Genomic DNA, 21,355 nt, shown 5'->3' on the forward strand with positions numbered 1-21,355 from the left:
ATGAATGATAACTTCTTAGGAAATATATTTTAGGTAATTTTGGATAATTGTTTTTAAAATTTCTTCTTGATATGCTAAAAATAACCAGTAGAGGGAGCTTTTAACCATGAGTTTGTATTCCATTAAGAAAAGAATTAAAGTGTGAGGAAAAGTAAAACAATCCTAAATATGATGTTTGTATGAAATTGTAAAGAAGCCATAAGATGACCTAGGATTTTTATTGCTGGCAATTTACTTTAGAAAGCAATCGTGAGGCTTTTTTTTTTTTTTTTTTTTTTTTTGCGGTACGCGGGCCTCTCACTGTCGTGGCCTCTCCCGTTGCGGAGCACAGGCTCCGGGCGCACAGGCTAAGCGGCCATGGCTCACGGGCCCAGCCGCTCCGCGGCATGTGGGATCTTCCCGGACCGGGACACGAACCCGTGTCCCCTGCATCGGCAGGTGGACTCTCAGCCACTGCACCCCCAGGGAAGCCCCTGAAGACTATTTTCAATGGAGAAAATATCAAGAGCAAAATCTCTGATGTTGATATGAGCCTGGAGGGAGAGAAATGACATATGAATAACCAAAGGTTAATCTGGGAGAGAAAGGAAACAGACTTGAAAGTCTTGTCAGGCTGTGAGCAGTCTCCAGGAGCTGAAAGTGAAGTAGTAGATGGTAGGAAACCGGAGCACACTCTGTCCATACTAGGGTAGCACCAGGAGTGGGGAGGGCTGGGTCTGAGAAGGATGGAGTTGGAAGATAGTAAGGAAGTAGAAGAGATTGGAAAGAAGAAACTCAACAAGAGGCAATAAAATAATCGAGACGTGAAGTGATTAACTTAGCTAGATGTGTTGGCCTGTTTTGCAAACCATATAATAAACTCTCCTTACTGAACAACTGTTACAGAGTGTAGTGATGATAATAATAATAATTACGTGCTTTCACTCTTTTGCTTCTCCTTTTAGATCACATTAAAAAAAAAAAAATTGAAGCTCGCTTTGGCGGTGCTCCAGCGAGCCAGTTTGTGGAATTTTTATCCATCTGCCTTAGTTTCCTGACTGCTTAGTTTGCAGTCTTTTTTTTTTTTGTCTTTTATTTATTTACTTCTCCAGAACATAAATAAATAATATTTATTTCTCTAAAGCGGCAACCAGATAGAATGAGGATAGATGTTCAACATCAGTTCCCATCATTCTTAAGAGTCTTCCTTAGAAACACTTTTGCATGATCGCCTTCTGACGACCCATCACCAGCATATTCACCCTTCGTCTTCCTGACTTGAAAAGGAAGAGACAAGATTAATCCAGTCATAAGGTTCATATACATAACTTGTGGAAAATAGTGAAGGTAGAAAGATTATTCGGGGTATTCAATGCCAGACCGAAGGGTAATATTGAACCGCTGTAAAGTTTGAAGTAGAAGGTGATACTGTTAAGTAAACTCTTTAGAAAGCTTGGTGTGGGGATGGTCTTAGGACAGACTCGAGAGAGGAAGATTAGCAGTGAAGAGAAACCAGAAGGCTGTACAGTCCCATAAATGTGAATTGATTTTGCTGGAAATGAAGGAGAGCAGTTAAATGGGTAAAAATAGAACAGTAAAAATCGATGATTTATTAGATGTGAAAATGGAGGAAATGATGACATATATCCAGCTGAAATGACTTGGTGCCATAATGAAAATGTTCAGGAAGAGAACTAACAAGGAGCTGAAAACTGTGAGTTTGTTTTAGACGCACTGATTTTCAGCCCTAGCATGAGTATAGACAAATGTACAAATATTTTAAAGATATTACCAGTATTCTCATAATGTGATGGTGTAGATCCCATAAAGGAGATTGAAATTGTGAAGGTTAAATTGCTTTCATTTTTTAAAAAATATAGAACTCAATAGAAATTAGATAATTTTTGCAGGAAAATATTTGGCTGAAGGTAGCAAAACTTTTTTTTCTTTCAAACATCTGCATTGAAACCCTGATAGGTATTTCATGCCACTGCTTTTTTGTAATTTGAAATCTAGAGTTAACTAGGTTAAATCAGTCAATATGCTATCAACTCTGACATAGTGGAATTGATTAGTGAAGATCAGTGCTTGAGAAGTAGAATTAAAATTTCCCCTATTTTTTATAACATCTTTATTGGGGTATAATTGCTTTACAATGGTGTTTTAGTTTCTGCTTTATAACAAAGTGAATCAGTTATACATATACATATGTTCCCATATCTCTTCCCTCTTGCGTCTCCCTCCCTCCCACCCTCCCTAACCCACCCCTCCAGGCGGTCACAAAGCACCGAGCTGATATCCCTGTGCTATGTGGCTGCTTCCCACTAGCTATCTACCTTACGTTTGGTAGTGTATATATGTCCATGCCTCTCTCTCGCTTTGTCACAGCTCACCCTTCCCCCTCCTCATATCCTCAAGTCCGTTCTCCAGTAGGTCTGTGTCTCTATTCCTGTCTTACCCCTAGGTTCTTAATGACATTTTTTTTCTTAAATGCCATATATATGTGTTAGCATATGGTATTTTTCTTTCTCTTTCTGACTTACTTCACTCTGTATGAAAGACTCTAGGTCCATCCACCTCAATACAAATAAGTCAATTTCATTTCATTTTATGGCTGAGTAATATTCCATTGTATATATGTGCCACATCTTCTTTATCCATTCATCCGATGATGGGCACTTAGGTTGTTTCCATCTCCGGGCTATTGTAAATACAGCTGCAATGAACATTTTGGTACATGACTCTTTTTGAATTTTGTTTTTCTCAGAGTATATGCCCAGTAGTGGGATTGCTGGGTCATATGGTAGTTCTATTTGTAGATTTTTAAGGAACCTCCATACTGTTCTCCATAGTAGCTGAACCAATTCACATTCCCACCAGCAGTGCAAGAGTGTTCCCTTTTCTGCACAGCCTCTCCAGCATTTATTGTTTCTAGAATTTCTGATGATGGCCATTGTGACTGGTGTGAGATGATATCTCATTGTAGTTTTGATTTGCATTTCTCTAATGATTAATGATGTTGAGCATTCTTTCATGTGTTTGTTGGCAATCCGTATATCTTCTTTGGAGAATTGTCTATTTAGGTCTTCTGCCCATTTTTGGATTGGGTTGTTTGTTTTTTTGTCATTGAGCTGCATGAGCTGCTTGTAAATTTTGGAAATTAATCCTTTGTCAGTTGCTTCATTTGCAAATCTTTTCTACCATTCTGAGGGTTGTCTTTTGGTCTTGTTTATGGTTTCCTCTGCTGTGCAAAAGCTTTGAAGTTTCATTAGGTCCCATTTGTTTATTTTTGTTTTTATTTCCATTTCTCTAGGAGGTGGGTCAAAAAGGATCTTGCTGTGATTTATGTCATAGAGTATTCTGCCTATGTTTTCCTCTAAGAGTTTGATAGTTTCTGGCCTTACATTTAGGTCTCTGATCCATTTTGAGCTTATTTTTGTGTATGGTGTTAGGGAGTGATGTAATCTCATACTTTTACATGTACCTGTCCAGTTTTCCCAGCACCACGTTTGGAAGAGGCTGTCCTTTCTCCACTGTCCATTCCTGCCTCCTTTATCAAAGATACGGTGACCATATGTGTGTGGGTTTATCTCTGGGCTTTCTATCCTGTTCCATTGATCTATCTGTTTTTGTGCCAGTACCATGCTGTCTTGATTACTGTAGCTTTGTAGTATAGTCTGAAGTCAGGGAGCCTGATTCCTCCAGCTCCGTTTTTGGTTCTCAAGATTGCTTTGGCTATTCGGAGTCTTTTGCGTTTCCATACAAATTGTGAAATTTTTTGTTCTAGTTCTGTGAAAAATGCCAGTGGTAGTTTGATAGGGATTGCATTGAATCTGTAGATTGCTTTGGGTAGTAGAGTCATTTTCACAATGTTGATTCTTCCAATCCAAGAACATGGTATATCTCTCCATCTATTTGTATCATCTTTAATTTCTTTCATCAGTGTCTTATAATTTTCTACATACACGTCTTTTGTCTCCTTAGGTAGGTTTATTCCTAGATATTTCATTCTTTTTGTTGCAATGGTAAATGGGAGTGTTTTCTTGATTTCACTTTCAGATTTTTCATCATTAGTGTATAGGAATGCCAGAGATTTCTGTGCATTAATTTTGTATCCTGCTACTTTACCAAATCCATTGATTAGCTCTAGTAGTTTTCTGGTAGCATCTTTAGGATTCTCTATGTATACTATCATGTCATCTGCAAACAGTGACAGCTTTACTTCTTCTTTTTCGATTTGGATTTCTTTTATTTCCTTTTCTTCTCTGATTGCTGTGGCTAAAACTTCCAAAACTATGTTGAATAAGATTGGTGAGTGTGGGCAACCTTGTCTTGTTCCTGATCTTAGTGGAAATGCTTTCAGTTTTTCACCATTGAGGATGATGTTGGCTGTGGGCTTGTCATATGTGGCCTTTATTATGTTGAGGAAAGTTCCCTCTATGCCAGCTTTCTGCAGGGTTTTTATCATAAATGGTTGTTGAATTTTGTCAAAAGCTTTCTCTGCATCTATTGAGATGATCAAATGGTTTTTCTCCTTCAATTTGTTAATATGGTTTATCACATTGATAGATTTGCGTATATTGAAGAATCCTTGCATTCCTGGGATAAACCCCACTTGTTCATGGTGTATGATCCTTTTAATGTGCTGTTGGATTCTGTTTGCTAGTATTTTGTTGAGGATTTTTGCATCTATGTTCATCAGTGATATTGACCTGTAGTTTTCTTTCTTTGTGACATCCTTGTCTGGTTTTGGTGTCAAGGTGATGGTGGCCTCGTAGAAGGAATTTGGGAGTGTTCCTCCCTCTGCTGTATTTTGGAAGAATTTGAGAAGGATAGGTGTTAGCTCTTCTCTAAATGTTTGATAGAATTCACCTGTGAAGCCATCTGGTCCTGGGCTTTTGTTTGTTGGAAGATTTTTACTCACAGTTTCAATTTCAGTGCTTGTGATTGGTCTGTTCATATTTTCTATTTCTTCCTGATTCAGTCTTGGCAGGTTGTGCATTTCTATGAATTTGTCCATTTCTTCCAGGTTGTCCATTTTATTGGCATAGAGTTGCTTGTAGTAATCTCTCATGATCTTTTGTATTTCTGCAGTGTCAGTTGTTACTTCTCCTTTTTCATTTCTAATTCTATTGATTTGAGTCTTCTCCCTTTTTTTCTTGATGAGTCTGGCTAATGGTTTATCAATTTTGTTTATCTTCTCAAAGAACCAGCTTTTAGTGTTATTGATCTTTGCTATCATTTCCTTCATTTCTTTTTCATTTATTTCTGATTTGATTTTTATGATTTCTTTCCTTCTGCTAACTTTGGGGTTTTTTTTATTCTTCTTTCTCTAATTGCTTTAGGTGCAAGGTTAGGTTGTTTATTCTAGATGTTTCCTGCTTCTTAAGGTGGGCTTGTATTGCTATAAACTTCCCTCTTAGAACTGCTTTTGCTGCATCCCATAGGTTTTGGGTCGTTGTGTCTCCATTGTCATTTGTTTCTAGGTATTTTTTTATTTCCTCTTTGATTTCTTCAGTGATCATTTCATTAATAAGTAGTGTATTGTTTAGCCTCCATGTGTTTGTATTTTTTACAGATCTTTTCCTGTAATTGATATCTAGTCTCATGTCATTGTGGTCGGAAAAGATACTTGATACAATTTCAATTTTCTTAAATTTACCAAGGCTTGATTTGTGACCCAAGATATGATCTATCCTGGAGAATGTTCCATGAGCACTTGAGAAAAATGTGTATTCTGTTGTTTTTGGATGGAGTGTCCTATAAATATCAGTTAAGTCCATCTTGTTTAATGTATCATTTAAAGCTTGTGTTTCCTTATTTATTTTCATTTTGGATGATCTGTCCTTTGGTGAAAGTTGGGTGTTAAAGTCCCCTACTATGAATGTGTTACTGTCGATTTCCCCTTTTATGGCTGTTAGTATTTGCCTTATGTATTGAGGTGCTCCTGTGTTGGGTGCATAAATATTTACAATTGTTATATCTTCTTCTTGGATCAATCCCTTGATCATTTTGTAGTGTCCTTTGTCTCTTCTAATAGTCTTTATTTTAAAGTCTATTTTGTCTGTTATGACAATTGCTACTCCAGCTTTCTTTTAGTTTCATTTGCATGGAATATCTTTTTCCATCCCCTTACTTTCAGTCTGTATGTGTCTCTAGGTCTGAAGAGGGTCTCTTGTAGACAGCCTATATATGGGTCTTGTTTTTGTATCCATTCAGCCAATCTGTGTCTTTTGGTGGAAGCATTTAGTCCATTTACATTTAAGGTAATTATCGATATGTATGTTCCTATTCCCATTTTCTAAATTGTTTTGGGTTCATTATTATAGGTCTTTTCCTTCTCTTGTGTTTCTTGCCTAGAGAAGTTCCTTTAGCATTTGCTGTAAAGCTGGTTTGGTGGTGCTGAAATCTCTCAGCTTTTGCTTGTCTGTAAAGGTTTTAATTTCTCCATCAAATCTGAATGAGATCCTTGCTGGGTAGAGTAATCTTGGTTGCAGATTTTGCTCCTTCATCAGTTTCAGTGTGTCCTGCCACTCCCTTCTGGCTTGCAGAGTTTCTGCTGAGAGATCAGCTGTTAACCTTATGGGGATTCCCTTGTGTGTTATTTGTTGTTTTTCCCGTGCTGCTTTTAATATGCTTTCTTTGTATTTAATTTTTGACAGTTTGATTAATATGTGTCTTGGCGTATTTCTCCTTGGATTTATCCTGTATGGGACTCTCTCTGCTTCCTGGACTTGATTGACTATTTCCTTTCCCATATTAGGGAAGTTTTCAACTATAATCTCTTCAAATATTTTTTTAGTCCCTTTCTTTTCCTCTTCTTCTTCTGGAACCCCTATAATTCGAATGTTGGTGCGTTTAATGTTGTCCCAGAGGTCTCTGAGACTGTTCTCAGTTCTTTTCATTCTTTTTTCTTTGTTCTGCTCTGCAGTAGTTATTTCCACTATTTTATCTTCCAGGTCACTTATCCGTTCTTCTGCCTCAGTTATTCTGCTGTTGATCCCATCTAGAGTCTTTTTCATTTCATTTAGTGTGTTGTTCATCATTGTTTGTTTCATCTTTAATTCTTCTAAGTCCTTGTTAAATGTTTCTTGCATTTTGTCTATTCTATTTCCAAGATTTTGGATCATCTTTACTATCATTATTCTGAATTCTTTTTCAGGTAGACTGCCTATTTCCTCTTCGTTTGTTAGGTCTGGTGCGTTTTTATCTTGCTCCTTCATCTGCTGTGTGTTTTTCTGTCTTCTCATTTTGCTTATCTTACTGTGTTTGGGGTCTCCTTTTTGCAGGCTGCAGGTTTGTAGTTCCCGTTGTTTTTGATGTCTGTCCCCAGTGGCTAAGGTTGTTTCAGTGGGTTGTGTAGGCTTCCTGGTGGAGGGGACTAGTGCCTGTGTTCTGGTGGATGAGGCTGGATCTTGTCTCTTTAGTGGGCAGGTCCACGTCTGGTGGTGTGTTTTGGGGTGTCTGTGGACTTATTATGATTTTAGGCAGCCTCTCTGCTAATGGGTGGGGTTGTGTTCCTGTTTTGCTAGTTGTTTGGCATAGGTTGTCCAGCAGTGTAGCTTGCTTGTCGTTGAGTGAAGCTGGGTGCTGGTGTTGAGATGGAGATCTCCGGGAGATTTTTGCCATTTGATATTATGTGGAGCTGGGAGGTCTCTTGTGGACCAGTGTCCTGAAGTTGGCTCTCCCACCTCAGAGGCACAGCACTGACTCCTGCCTGCAGCACCAAGAGCCTGTCATCCACATGGCTTGACGGTGGACTCTAGTCTCAACAGTCCTGTTAGACAGCAGTATGACAGCATCTAGTAAAATGTTATATTTTGGTGAATTACAGGCCCATTGGTAAATGCAGTCCTATCCGAAGGAAATGCCATACACTCCTTAACTTAGTTCTTTGATCCTTTATTTCCTTGGCGCTTGTCCAATTTCACTTGCTCATAGGGTGCGGTGTCCACAGGCCTCTCACCCAGGACTTCAGACCAGAGCTCCTAGTGTGAAAGGGCTGTGCTGACAGCTCTGCTCTGGGTGGGGTACAGAAGCTGCACACAACACTCCAAAATTTCCCCTATTTTGTTATTATGGGGAAAGCGTGTCAGAGTCCAGAGGAAATAACGATAGGTATTATATGACAAGGGACTTGACAAGATGGCTCGTGTGCCTCCTTTAAAATCGAACCATCGGAAGAGTTCATTGGACAAAGTTGTAGAAGGCCTGTTTTTCTCTTGACACGATGACCTTATTCACCAGGGGTATGTGTCATCCCCAGAATGCTTATAAATGCATGTTATTACACTCTGATGATTAGATCAAGTTATGCATGTATACTTTTGTCTTTAGCTCAAAAATAATAAAAAGGTCACTCATTTTAGAAGGACATTTTGGAAGCTCCATTGTAACTCACTATTTTCTTTGCAATTCCTGCCTAATGCAGTGACATTTTATTTTAACATGTGTCTTTTAAGTATATGTCTGAAAATCATAAGCATGCATGGCACTAGCCTCTGGATAAATTTACATGAATAAAATGGTAATATGACTATATGTGGCCTTCAGTCAGTAGCACTAATGAATGATGTTTATAAATGAGAACTAATATTTTTAAGCACCAAGCCATAGGGAACAGCAGCCCAAAGAAAGCCAAACTGTAAGTCATGACAGAAACAGAAGCATTCTGGGAAATATCACTTCGGCATTAACTTGTGGGAATAATTGCAAATGTTTTTGCTTAAATTTGAAAGGGTTCAGGAAGAGTTTTCTTTTTTAAGTTAGTAGTTTTTGCAATAAAAAATATATTTAGGGCTTCCCTGGTGGCGCAGTGGTTGAGAGTCCGCCTGCCAATGCAGGGGACACGGGTTCGTGCACCGGTCCAGGAAGATCCCACATGCCACGGAGCAGCTGGGCCCGTGAGCCATGGCTGCTGAGCCTGAGCGTCCAGAGCCTGTGCTCCGCAACGGGAGAGGCCACAGCAGTGAGAGGCCCATGTACCGCAAAAAACAAAACAAAACAAACAAACAAACAAATATTTAATTTTAAATAACATTTTAACAAGAATCATGACAACCTGGTTAAATATCAAAGAATTAAACTAGATATATACTAAATATTAGCAAAAGTAAACCTTATTTAAAGAGCTGATTTCAAAGACTTCCATTTTCAAGCTGATTCTTCTTTCATTATTTAAAATTAGTAGAGAGACCGGAAACTGATTCTGGCTCACGTACTTTTCTCATTTAATTAGCAAGTATTTACCAAGTAGTTTCTATGTACTTGGCACTGTTCTGGAGATTTTATGATGGTAGAATTTCAAGGAGCAAATTGCTTTTCTTGGTGTGCCTGCATTGCCTGAAAATGGAATTGTTAGGACAAACCTCTTAAGATGCCAACAGCTTTTCCTACGTTTTTAGGAAAGATTACCAAGACCTCCCATGTTGGAACTACCTTTCATCTTACACAAATTCAGTAGGACACATGGCTGTTTCAGGTTTCTATCTTGGTGGTAGACATGTTTCCAGGGGAGCCCAGTTACATGAGTGAATACAATAAAGGAGGCTTTGATATCCAGTGGCCTTTCTACTAATATGCTTTTACACATATAGCTCAAGTTATGCCCCAGTTAGTCCCACTTTCCCTACCTTCATAATCGAGGGCTGAAGACAATGGGAAGAATATGTCCTCTGTAGAGAGTATACTTGCGTTTTGTGAAGCCGACGAGATTGATGTGATTTTTGTATTTTTTTTTTCTTTTTTTATAATAAAGTTGTAAATATGCAACTTCCTATTCCAATTTTCTGTTAGAACAAATTTGGAATTTCAAGGTTCTTGCTCTAGGGCATTGTAAGTCAGAGTAACTGAGAATAATCATGTTTGCTAGTTTACTTTTTTATTGAAGTATAGTTGATTTACAATATTGTGTTAGTTTCCAGTGTACAGCAAAGTGCTGTAGTTATTTTTTTCAGATTATATTGCATTGTAGGTTATCACAAGATATTGAATGTAATTCCCTGTGCTATGAATTCTTGTTGCTTATCTATTTGATGTATAGTAGTTTGTATCTGTTAATCCCATACTCCTAATTTGTAACCATAAATTTGTTTTGGTAACAATGTTATGTTTACTCCCTTCGGTAACCATGAATTTGTTTTCTATGTCTGTGAGTCTGTGGGACTGTCATCTGAAGAGCATAGAAACGTTAGAAACGTTAACAGAATCATCCTATCGTGTTCTTAAAAAAGAAACAACTAATGCATTACTGATTTATGTACCCAATAATAATATCAAGGTTCTGATGGATTCCAGAATTTTCACTTTATTTGGAATCATGGCCAGTGCTAGGTACACAGAATTAGTTCTGTGCAGGCATTATTCTAAGAGCTTTTAATTTATTATCTTTTATCCTCACAATAGCACTATAAGGTTGGTATTATATTTTCCAGAAAAGGAAACTAAGGCAATGGAGTATTAAGTGATCTGCCCAATGTCACACATCAGTAAGTGATTGAACCAAGATTTAAACAAAGCTTTGCACAAAATGGAAACTTAACCTTTTTTAAAATTCATTCAGAGCAGCATTTGCCATTGGCAGATAAGGTTTCCCTTCATGAAAGAAAAACCAGAGTTTACGTGCAGTCTGTACATTCTGCCATACACTAAAGAGCAGAGGATGCATGGATATTGGAAGGGACTCGTTAATCAAACAGATGTGGTTTCAATAATTAAGAAATCTCTTCGTTAAGCACTGGCAGTAAGTCATTGCAATATCTTCTCCAGCCTTTTGGCTATGATCAAGTGTAGAATATCTTCTCATTAGGATAATGGGGTTCAATAAAAGAGTGTTCCATCATTCCCCATAAGAGAACAGAGTGGAACATTTTACTAATGATAATCATTTAGTGATTCATTTTATCTTTTTCAGATCTTGTTAATTCATTATTGTACAAGGTTAATTCTTCATGCATTTAGATTTTGATCTTGACAAAATGCACTGGTCATAAAAGTTAACTTTTCAAGAGAAATTAGGATAGTTGAAATTAATGTTGGGGACATAATGAGTAGAAATAAGAAAAGTGTGGTTTTTTTGTGTGTTTTTTTTTAATTTGCTAGCCCAGAGAGCTATTAATTAAAGCATGATCTATATATTTTAAATGAAGTTGTTGGGAATTTTTTTTTTTTGGCGGTACTCCGGCCTCTCACTGTTGTGGCCTCTCCCGTTGCGGAGCACAGGCTCCGGACGCGCAGGCTCAGCGGCCATGGCTCACGGGCCCAGCCGCTCCGCGGCATGTGGGATCCTCCCGGACCAGGGCACGAACCCGTGTCCCCTGCATCGGCAGACGGACTCTCAACCACTGCGCCACCAGGGAAGCCCTGTTGGGAAATTTTTGATGTATATTATTTTTTCTAATGATTTTTATGGCAAACGTGATCAGAAGCAAATTAGAAATATCTGAGTTTTACATGTATCCAGCAGTAATATAACCTATTACTGAGCTCACTCCTTTGTATCACATGATTATCTCTGTAATAAAAAGCCATTAATAAGTATATTATATAAATATATATAATAAAAGCCATTATAAGTATAGTAGATCCATCAGAAAATTGCAAAATATAGAAATGAGGCTCCCCTTTGGAATTTTTGCATGTAATATTACCAACCAAAGTTAACAATAATTAATAACTTCGTATATGTCTTTTCATTACTTTTCCCCTATGACAATATTTATCTTATAAAATTTTACCCACTGGTAATTATAGTTAACTCACAATCTTCTATCCTGGTTATTTCAACTGACCATTAGATCAACGGACTCTCCAGTCATATTCTTTATAATTTTAATGGCTCTAATATTTCATTAAGAAAATGAAATTATGTAATTTAGCTATATGCTTGTACTTGATAATTGTACCATTTCAAATATTTTTGCTATTATAAATAACCATGCAACAAAAGGCTTTTGATATGATCCCTTTCCCCATATTTAGGATTTTATTTCTGTAAAAAATAATCCCCAGAAATGGATTTATTGAATCAAACAGTATGAATATGTCTGAAGCGCCTGATATAGAGGTTCTGAATGCTTAGGGAGCATGGTTGATCCATCTGTGTAGCCTTGGCAGCTGGCATGGCACCTAATGTGCTCATTACTTACATTTTAAAGGTGTTAAAACTTTTGAAATGGCATATATATGTGGCTGTTTTATCTGCATGGCTGTCGAATAATAGTCCTCTGTACTTGAATAGATTTTTATAGTTTTCACTGAACTTTCACCCATATTATCTGATTTGAAGGCTATGACATACTTGCAAGAAACACAAGGAAGAGAGTTTGATCATCACTTTTCAGAGGAAAAAAGTGAGCCTCAGAAAGGACATTGGCTAAAATTTAGTCTTCCTACTTGGACCAGTAGTAGTTTCCTTATATTTGATCTCTATGTGTATTTATCCTTTTGAGAAAGGATTTGAAATAAGTTGATTGTCATTGTCTTTTCCGTGAATAATTGTTTTTATTCTTTGGGGGGAAAATCCTATGCTCATTGGAAGTATTTTTGTCTTTTTTTAATAATGCAAAGTGCATATCACTCTTTACCACCATGAAAGTTTTCCAAGTGCATTGCAAAAATAATATTAGCATTCTTTAAAGACTTGGTTTATATTTTAAAACAGAAATGAAAAGCAAAGAGCAAAATAATCCATTGAAATTTGTGTTAATATAAGTTGGGGGAATTTTTCTTCCTTTTTTTTTTTTTTTTGAAGTGAGCTATGTGAGGCCAGCACTACAAAGTGATTCCCATGAATGTAGATTCTTAGAAAGTTGCCCTGGAAAGTTCTTACATAATGGTTTAAAATAAATGTGAACTGTTTTCTAGCTTTATAAATATAGGGATTTTGATTTAAATTTGATGGAACTGTTTATGTTTTCAAATTTAAATATATATTTGATAATATCCATCCAATATAAATGAGCATTCAATGGCACAGTGGGTGAAACTGTCTGCGATCAAGCTGAGATAACACAACATACAAAAAACATAGACGTTTTCTTTCTTTTTTTTCTTTTATTCTTTTTTTTAATAAAATTTTATTTTATTGGAGTATAGTTGATTTACAATGTTGTGTTAGTCAGTTATACATATACATATATCCACTCTTTTTTTAAGATTCTTTTTCCATATGGACCATAACAGAGTAATGCGTAGAGTTGCCTGTGCTATACAGCAGGTTCTTATTAGTTATCTATTTCATATATAGTAGTGTGTATATGTCAATCCCAATCTCCCAATTTATCCCTCCCCGGCCTTACCCGCTAGTAACCATAAGCTTGTTTTCTACATCTGTGACTCTACTTCTGTTCTGTAAATAAAGCAGAATTTTATTCTGTTTTATTTCTTTCCTTCTGTTTTCTTCTTTTTTCTTTTTCTATTTTTCTTAACCATATAAATTACCATTCTGATTTCGGATGTGAGATTATTGAAACCCAGAGAGAAAAGTTGCTTGTTCAAGTCTATACAGCTTTTAGGTATAATTGCTGGAATTTCAAACCCAATTTTGTTCACCTCAAACCGTAGTTCCTCTTACTAAACAAAAAGGCAATAAAAGGATGATGATAGGAAAAGGTGAAAGTTCAATTATTATGATTATACCAAGGTATGATTTTTTATATCCTGTGTCACCTGTCACCAGTTTAGACTGCAAAATTTGCTAAGAATTTTAACTCGATATAATTAAAACATTTAGAATACAATGGAAACATTTTTAATGGAACTGTTTGACAGTGACTCATGTAAAAGAGTAAACTTTTTGATTAAATGGAGGTTAAATGGCTATCTATTAAGAAGATTGGCAAATTTCTGAATAGAAATAAGCGGGAGGTGAACTAGACAATTTCTAAGATATAAACAGTTTGTGACTCAGCTGTTTCTTAAATATTAATAGATCGACCTCTGGCTTGTGGTCTTTATACTTTATGCTCAGCAAGCCTACAGTTCAGCCATTTGACTACAAATCACCTGTAGTTTGTTTCAAAGCTGTTGAATCTCCTTTAATTTTTAAGATGTTCTCCTGCTAAAGATAAAATGTAGTGAGGGCATATGATATATCGGTATTGTGAGAGATTTCTTTCCCTCTCTACTCAATATCTACCTATCTAAAATATATACATTTACAGGTACGTGCTATTTATAGATACATATATACACATATGTATGCTTTCTATGTACATATATATCTCTACAGATACACACGTGTGTGTGCTTATGTGATTAAAATAGAATATATTCTCAAAAAAGAAATTATGAAAGTTTCTAATTATGTCTAGTATTTTTCTACAATTTTCCAGTGCACATATTGGTACATTCTTTTTAAGTCAAATCAGAATTCAGGAACAAAAAAATAGACCAGAGGAAGTCTCCTTATATATCATCTGTGGTACCATTCATTTTAAAAGCATGTTATTGCTCTTTCATGTTATGGTATATTTTTTTTAATTCCATATAATTTAAAATACTATAGGAATGGCTTTCAACATTCTAGACTCAATTGTATAAAATTGAGACCAAAAAAGAAAAGTCAAAGTACATAGAAATCATGTTGAATTTCATCTCTTGTACATTATTAAAGCAACATAGATTCCTTAGAGAATATACAAGCAGAAATTGATTTCTTTTTATATGATCTTGGCAAATATTGTCTTAATACTCAGACCAGTTTCACCCATGTTTATCATTGAAAGTTTCCATCTTACGCACATTTATTTGCCAGCTCTCCTTTCTCAGCCATCACTCTACCATCTGGTGTTGCTTTTAGACTCATCTATAATACTAAGCGGTGGTAGAAAGGGTGAGTAAGATATAGGGTGAAATTCCATGGAGATCCAGATGTTTGGAATCTTTATGAAAATTCAGTCTACAAAATCTTTTTAAAATATATAAGCTTAATAATTTATTTTTAGGTTGTTATGTGAGAAAATATCAGCTGTGACTACATTTATTCCTTTTTCTGTGGACACATAGATAAATTATTTACAGGCGGATCTAGTCCAAGACAAACTGGTGGTGTAGTAACTGGCTCCCCTGCTTCCAGCCAAGACCTAAATTTTATTGTCCCTGCAGTTTAATATCTCATAGTTTCATGTTTTTCTTTTGTTTCTTTCATCCCAACCACCCATGAAAGCTTGTATTCAAAGCCTTCTTTCTCAGAACCTGATAGCACCTTCCAATGGTATTTCTCCTAGAAACATTTTATTTTAGTAGGAATCAAATTCTTAAGGAAAATGGATAAAACCCTGGGACAAACAGATGTGTTAACATGGAGAGTTAAGCCTGCAATAAACAATAAAAGGAGCAAAGTAAGGTTAAAACATGTTTCCCCTTCCAGGAGAAAATAGTACGTCAATTAAATAATACCTTTTGATTTATCCTTCATTGCAATTTTTGCTGTCCTTGGAAATAGGAATAAAAATGCACATCAGCTGACTACCATTTGTCTTGCACACACCCTATCATGGCTTTTATCTGAGAAAGAAAATTAAATGATGCAGGTTGTTAGTTGTTTTTTTTTTTTTTTTTTTAACTGAATCTCCCTGACCACAATAGTTATGCTGACCTTGACCAAATTATCTCCATGTACTAGTTCTATTGCTGTGCCATAGAGCCAAACAGTATTCCTGCAGGTCTTTTTTAGAATTCTTGGGCAAAATGTGTAGCAGATGTAGGCAGGGGTTAGGAAAGAGATGCTATTTATTCTGCTCCTGTAGTTTTGGATGGAAAATACTTTTAGGTGATCTGTTTCTAAGAAGTGCAATTTTTGGGAAACCACACATCATATTCTCAAAATTATGTTCCTTTTTCTCCCTCAAAATTTATTCTAATCATCTCAAAGTAAAGGATTATTCTCAAAAACAACAGCAAAAGATGCTGCAGCTCACATTAAATTTGCTTCTACTCCAGGAGAAAACTACTTCCAATTTCACAAAGATAGTCTTTCCTCCATTATATCTGGATTATATAACCCAATTTATAGAAGGAAAAAACCCCAGAATACGATCTCCTGGAGTATTTTGGGGGGGGCATTCTCCTGCAATGGGATTGGACTCAGCAGTTCTAGGGTTTGTGCTAGTTGGAGATGTAACTGGAGTTTGTGCCTGTAAACCCCACAAACCTCCCATCCTAAGAGATAGGAATAAACAGACATGTTTAGTCATCCAACAAACATGTGTGTAGCATTGGTGTTGTGTTGGGGACGCTGCTAGGCATGAAAATTCAGAGATGAATCAGACACAGTAGAGAATGTCTGCAATCGACATGATATTATATCCTGAACAAGGACAGACTGTAAATGCATGCTTGAATATATGTGCTCTTTTAAATCCAGGAAAAATATTTTCCACATGACCCATGGTGGTACCAAAAAAATGAATTGTTATTGGTGTACAGTAGCATTTGTAGATATTAGAAAACTCAAATGAAGAAGGGAACATTGCTCTGCCACGAATGCACGATGTTCATACTTCTCTTCGGAAATTGCTGTGTCACCTCCAGGGTAACTTGCGAGTGCATTTTCATACGATGTTTCAAATAACACCCACCAATGAGTGGAACTTAGAAAAATGTATAAACGTGCATATTCTTTTGTTCTGAACAATAAGAAATATGGAATGTCAGGTGATGAGCTAACAGCAAACACAAAATTCGAATCTTTTTAGGTTAACTTGTGACGTAGTCAGAAAACGTATCATGGAAGTGTAACTGTGCAGAGTGCATCTGGAAACTGGTTTATTGAAGCATTCAGATAACGCAGTGCTATTTATAGGAGGCTCTGTTATAGATATTCCTGCAGTTATTACAGAAGGAATTCTTGTCCTATGGGGTCTCCAATTCAGACAGGCTGCCTTGGTTTCATAACACAGGTTTATTTGCCATATGGTGGTGGATTTCTTTAAAGAGAATATACTTAGTAAAGATCTAAAAATGATTATGAGTATGAATAGAAAGTGGGCAGCTAGCTGAAGGAATTCTCTAGATGTCTCTAGTTGACATGCATTTTTTTTCCCAAATTAAACATCAATTTGAAATTCTAGAGTCTAAGTGGATTTTCTATGAAAAAAAATAGGTGAAAGGAATATTGTGGTCTACTCCATTGTTTACACAAAGGCAGGCAAGAGATAATGCAATATTTTCAACTACCTACACAAACTAATTGTATATGTTTATATACCTAATAATGTCTCATGTTTTAATTAAGATAAATTCATCATGAGAAATATGAAAAATATCAAATAGTCAACTCCAGTGTTGTTTATTCAATTATATAAGTGAAAGAAACTAATATTCCTATGTGAGTTTAAAGTTTAAAAAGCATTTTCTTTTATATAATTTTGTGGAACTCTCCACTAATATAGTGATATGCTTGGTGACGTTATCTTCTAGACAAAATTAGTTGTTCTACCCCTATACACCCGTGTCACTTTCTTGTGACATTTATATCTCTATTAACAGCAGTGAATACTGAATACTGTATGGTACTGTATGGTATGTTCATGTTCTATCCTTTTCTGAGCTCTAAAATCCCATCCAGCAAGAGATGTTTATTATCTGCATCACTCCCCTCTTCCCAAACTTCATCTGTGAATATAGGCTGCCTACTGATGCTTAACTTTATTAATTTTGATTTAACTGCTATCTTACCTAAGCTAAAAGTGAGGCTCTAAGACATTAAGAGATGCAGCCGGGAACACATAATATTGAGAGGTAAACCAGGATGCAGTTCTAGGCATCCTTACTCTAAATCCCCAGCCTGTGCTTTTACTCTCCATCTTTCCCTATCCTTAGCCTATTTGAAATTATAGAGCTATAATATAAGGAATATTATAATAATGGATATAGAAGTATTTAAAAATAGCACTAAACTTTTGTGTAATATATAAATTTGTTTATATGGCGATTTTAAATAATCTTTATAAAACAAATGTTTAGTACTATCAAAAATATTAATTTTACAGGACTGCTCCCTAAATATAGATCCAGGTTCTGACTTCTAGTTATTTCTAATCCACCCCGCCATTCATCTACTTTCCATTTTAGAGTGTGATTGAATAAAGTCATCATAAAGCAAAATTCCTTTCAACTGTGATGATAAAACAAGACCAGCCACTTGTGCTAGGAAAGCAGGAGGAAATGAATGTCAATTCTTGAAAATCTGGGGATGTTCAAATGAGCAGAGTTGGAGGCATATCTCAGGCTTTATTGACAAAGGAATGCAGTGTCATTATCCATTACTTACAATGGCTCATTTAGATCACAATACGTGCTTCCAGCGCAGAGACAGAAATACGGTGCAAAAGAATTTTCTTTCAGTGCTTTGCTATCAATTCATGCCAGCATTAAGAGATCTATATTGTAATTTTCTTGAAATACTTTGACTTTCTTTGTGTAAACAAGAAATGATTAAGCAAGCACCTTTTGGATAGTAAGGAACAGGGTAGCTTTTTAAAATTTTGTACTCTCATGAGCATTTTATGACATTAGAGAATCCGGGAATGTCAACCATGAAAGGGACCCTGAGGATTTTATGTCCCATACGCCTTCTTTGTAGATGGAGAAACTGAGATTCACTGTGAATATGGGATTTGCTCAAGATAGTTGGAGGTTGAATAGAAATTAGAACTCAGTTTTTCTAAATTCAGGTTTGGAGGCCAACTTGTGTAAAAATGTAGGTGTGTTGGGAAAACAGTGTGATGGTTTCCATGAGACTGCAGCCATCTCTCCCTTGTGATGGTCATGAATATATATGTCTCATTTATTTTTTCACTACTATGGCTCTGCGTCTTATTTCAAAATGTAAAATCAGCAACTTTCGTCATCTCCCAGTAGCTGCGTGAACTTTACAGAATTCTGTGAATTGGGTTGTCTCCATTTCCTATTTATTTCTGATTGCATTGTTTTCTCAAGATGCATTTTTTTTTTCATCTGGAATTCATTCTCTGGGAACCTCCCTCTCTAAAAAAGCTTAAAAACCAAGCAGTGTTTATTTTTTGGTAATTTTCCCTGTACTTTTACTCTGTAATTTCTCTATTTAGAAACCTTTGATTGTTCCCAATTCCCTTCTGCAGCAGATTGAAAATTATCTGCTTAGTTTTCAAGGCTCGGTACACTACTTACTTTCAATCCCTGTTCTTTACCATTTCCCCAAATGTACTTGGCATATTAATCAAACTTAATTTTGGAACCTCTAATTAGTCTCATTTCTGGGCCTTTGCTTGCCTGTGGTTTCTCTTTCTTCCTCCCTGTGGAAAGTGTAAGATTTCCTTTTAACTATTAAAAATTCCTAAGGTTGTAGGGCTTCTTTTCTCATGCCCAGCAGTTTGTGTAAAGAACCACAGAGATGGAAGAGCTTCTCCCAGGACTGGGTCTCAGCAGCCCAGCTGGATTCTGGTCCTTATTTGCCTATAGCTGGCAATCTTTTTGATTTTTCCTTCCTGATCTGAATTTTCTGGGCTTGACTTCATCCTGTCCTTGCCTATGTAAGACCAGAGTCATGCTTCAGACCCTGTCTGCTTGTCTCAAAAACCTCCTACTGGTGGCACTCCTAGTGAAATAGCACCATCCATTGCCATTCATGGCTGGGAATGGTGGCAAAAATGATCCAGTCAGTCTCCTTTTCTGACTTCCGTTCCATCTACATGTGTGTATTTGAAAATAATTCTTTTGTTTCTGTTTTCTTTTCATTTGGTATGGGTTTTGCCTTTTATAGAAACCTTCTGAAAAAACAGTTTTGTTTAGAATTTAAACATTGTCAAAAAATATATATCGAGGCAAGTGACTTTCTTTGGAATAGAATACATTCCTGGATATCAATACAGCATGTTTTTCCTTTTAGATTTGTCCCAAGTTCCCAGGACATTTACTTAGTGGTGGCATACAGAACTCTTATACAAGGGGCCTGGTTCTGAGAGGAAGAGTCAGCAGTGATATTAAAAGGATTTCTTCCTCAACTAGGGAAATTTGCACGTGCTTAAAGCCAAAGACATTAGAAAGGACAAGATAAAAAACAATGTCATAAGAAGAAAAAAAGGTGAGAGAAAAGTCCATCAGAAGTTGGAATGGACAGGCATTAGTGCACAACTGTTTACCGTTATGAAGAAAGGTACCAAGTTAGCAGAACACCAATTAAGGGAACTGTACCTGCTGGAGAAATCTTATTCAACAGCAAAGTATTTTGGTGAAGGAGACAAAGTTTTGCAATTTAATATGTAGATATAAAATGAAGCACTGGATAGTTTTGTCTTAAAGAAGGCCAGTGAGAATCTGAAGGGTCTTAGGGAGGTTTTATAGGTGCTGTATTCTTGGCTTTCTCTTTCCTAGTTAAGTAAACTTTATTGTTTCAACAAATGAATTACAGAACCTATGACCAGTAATTTTAGTTAATAGCCTAACTTTTAACTAAAGTAAAGATATAATCTCAGCACATGCTCTTAAATGACTCAACTTCTTGTTTCAATAAAGAATTCAGGCAAATGAATCCAATAGCATATTTTATAGTCTTTACTTGGTGAAAGACTTACACTACTGTCACGCACATAAGAAATCTCAGTAATTTTTGCCTCTCTTTTCTCTATTACTTCACACATCCTGTAAAACCAGCTTCAGTCACCTTCCAAAATATCTTTTGCATTTTTCCCCTCGTATAAGCCCACTGCCACTGGCTTCTGTTCACCTTCGTGCAACTTCTAATTTACAATGTAATATTCTGATTGTTTCCAGAGCATACCTCCAAGTCTCCTTCACCCCGCTGCCAAAGTTTTCTTTCTTTTAAAATATAGATATGATTGGATCATATCCCTACCCTATTAAGCAAAACATTTCAGTGGTTTCTCAAGGCCCACAGAATATAACCCACATTTATAGCATGGAATTCACTAGCCTGTGAAGTCTTGGATAAAAGATACCTAGATTTAGGGCTTCCCTGGTGGCGCAGTGGTTGAAGGTCCGCCTGCCAATGCAGGGGACGCGGGTTCGTGCCCCGGTCTGGGAAGATCCCACATGCCGCGGAGCGGCTAGGCCCGTGAGCCATGGCCGCTGAGCCTGCGCGTCCGGAGCCTGTGCTCCACAACGGGAGAGGCCACAGCAGTGAGAGGCCCGCGTACAGAAAAAAAAAAAAAAAAAAAAAAAAAAAGATACCTAGATTTAGGGCTTCCCTGGTGGCGCAGTGGTTGAGAGTCCGCCTGCCGATGCAGGGGACACGGGTTCGTGCCCCGGTCCGGGAAGATCCCACATGCCACAGAGCGGCTGGAGCCTGTGCTCTGCAACGGGAGAGGCCACAGCAGTGAGAGGCCCGCGTACCGCAAAAAAAAAAAAAAAAAAAAAAGGAAATGCACAGATGAAT

At 36.7% G+C, this 21,355-nt stretch overlaps 1 protein-coding gene and 1 pseudogene across 1 annotated transcript in view; both read left to right on the top strand.

Moving 5' to 3' along the window:
* The window catches only part of CNTNAP2 (contactin associated protein 2), a 2,069,520-nt gene that overhangs the window by 572,419 nt on the left and 1,475,746 nt on the right, over positions 1–21,355 (top strand). The gene's annotated exons all lie outside the window — the stretch shown is intronic.
* LOC136128667 (U2 spliceosomal RNA) lies at positions 10,734–10,906 on the top strand (annotated as a pseudogene).

This window comes from Phocoena phocoena, chromosome 9 (genome assembly GCF_963924675.1).
Source record: "Phocoena phocoena chromosome 9, mPhoPho1.1, whole genome shotgun sequence".
NCBI classification, from domain to species: domain Eukaryota; kingdom Metazoa; phylum Chordata; class Mammalia; order Artiodactyla; family Phocoenidae; genus Phocoena; species Phocoena phocoena.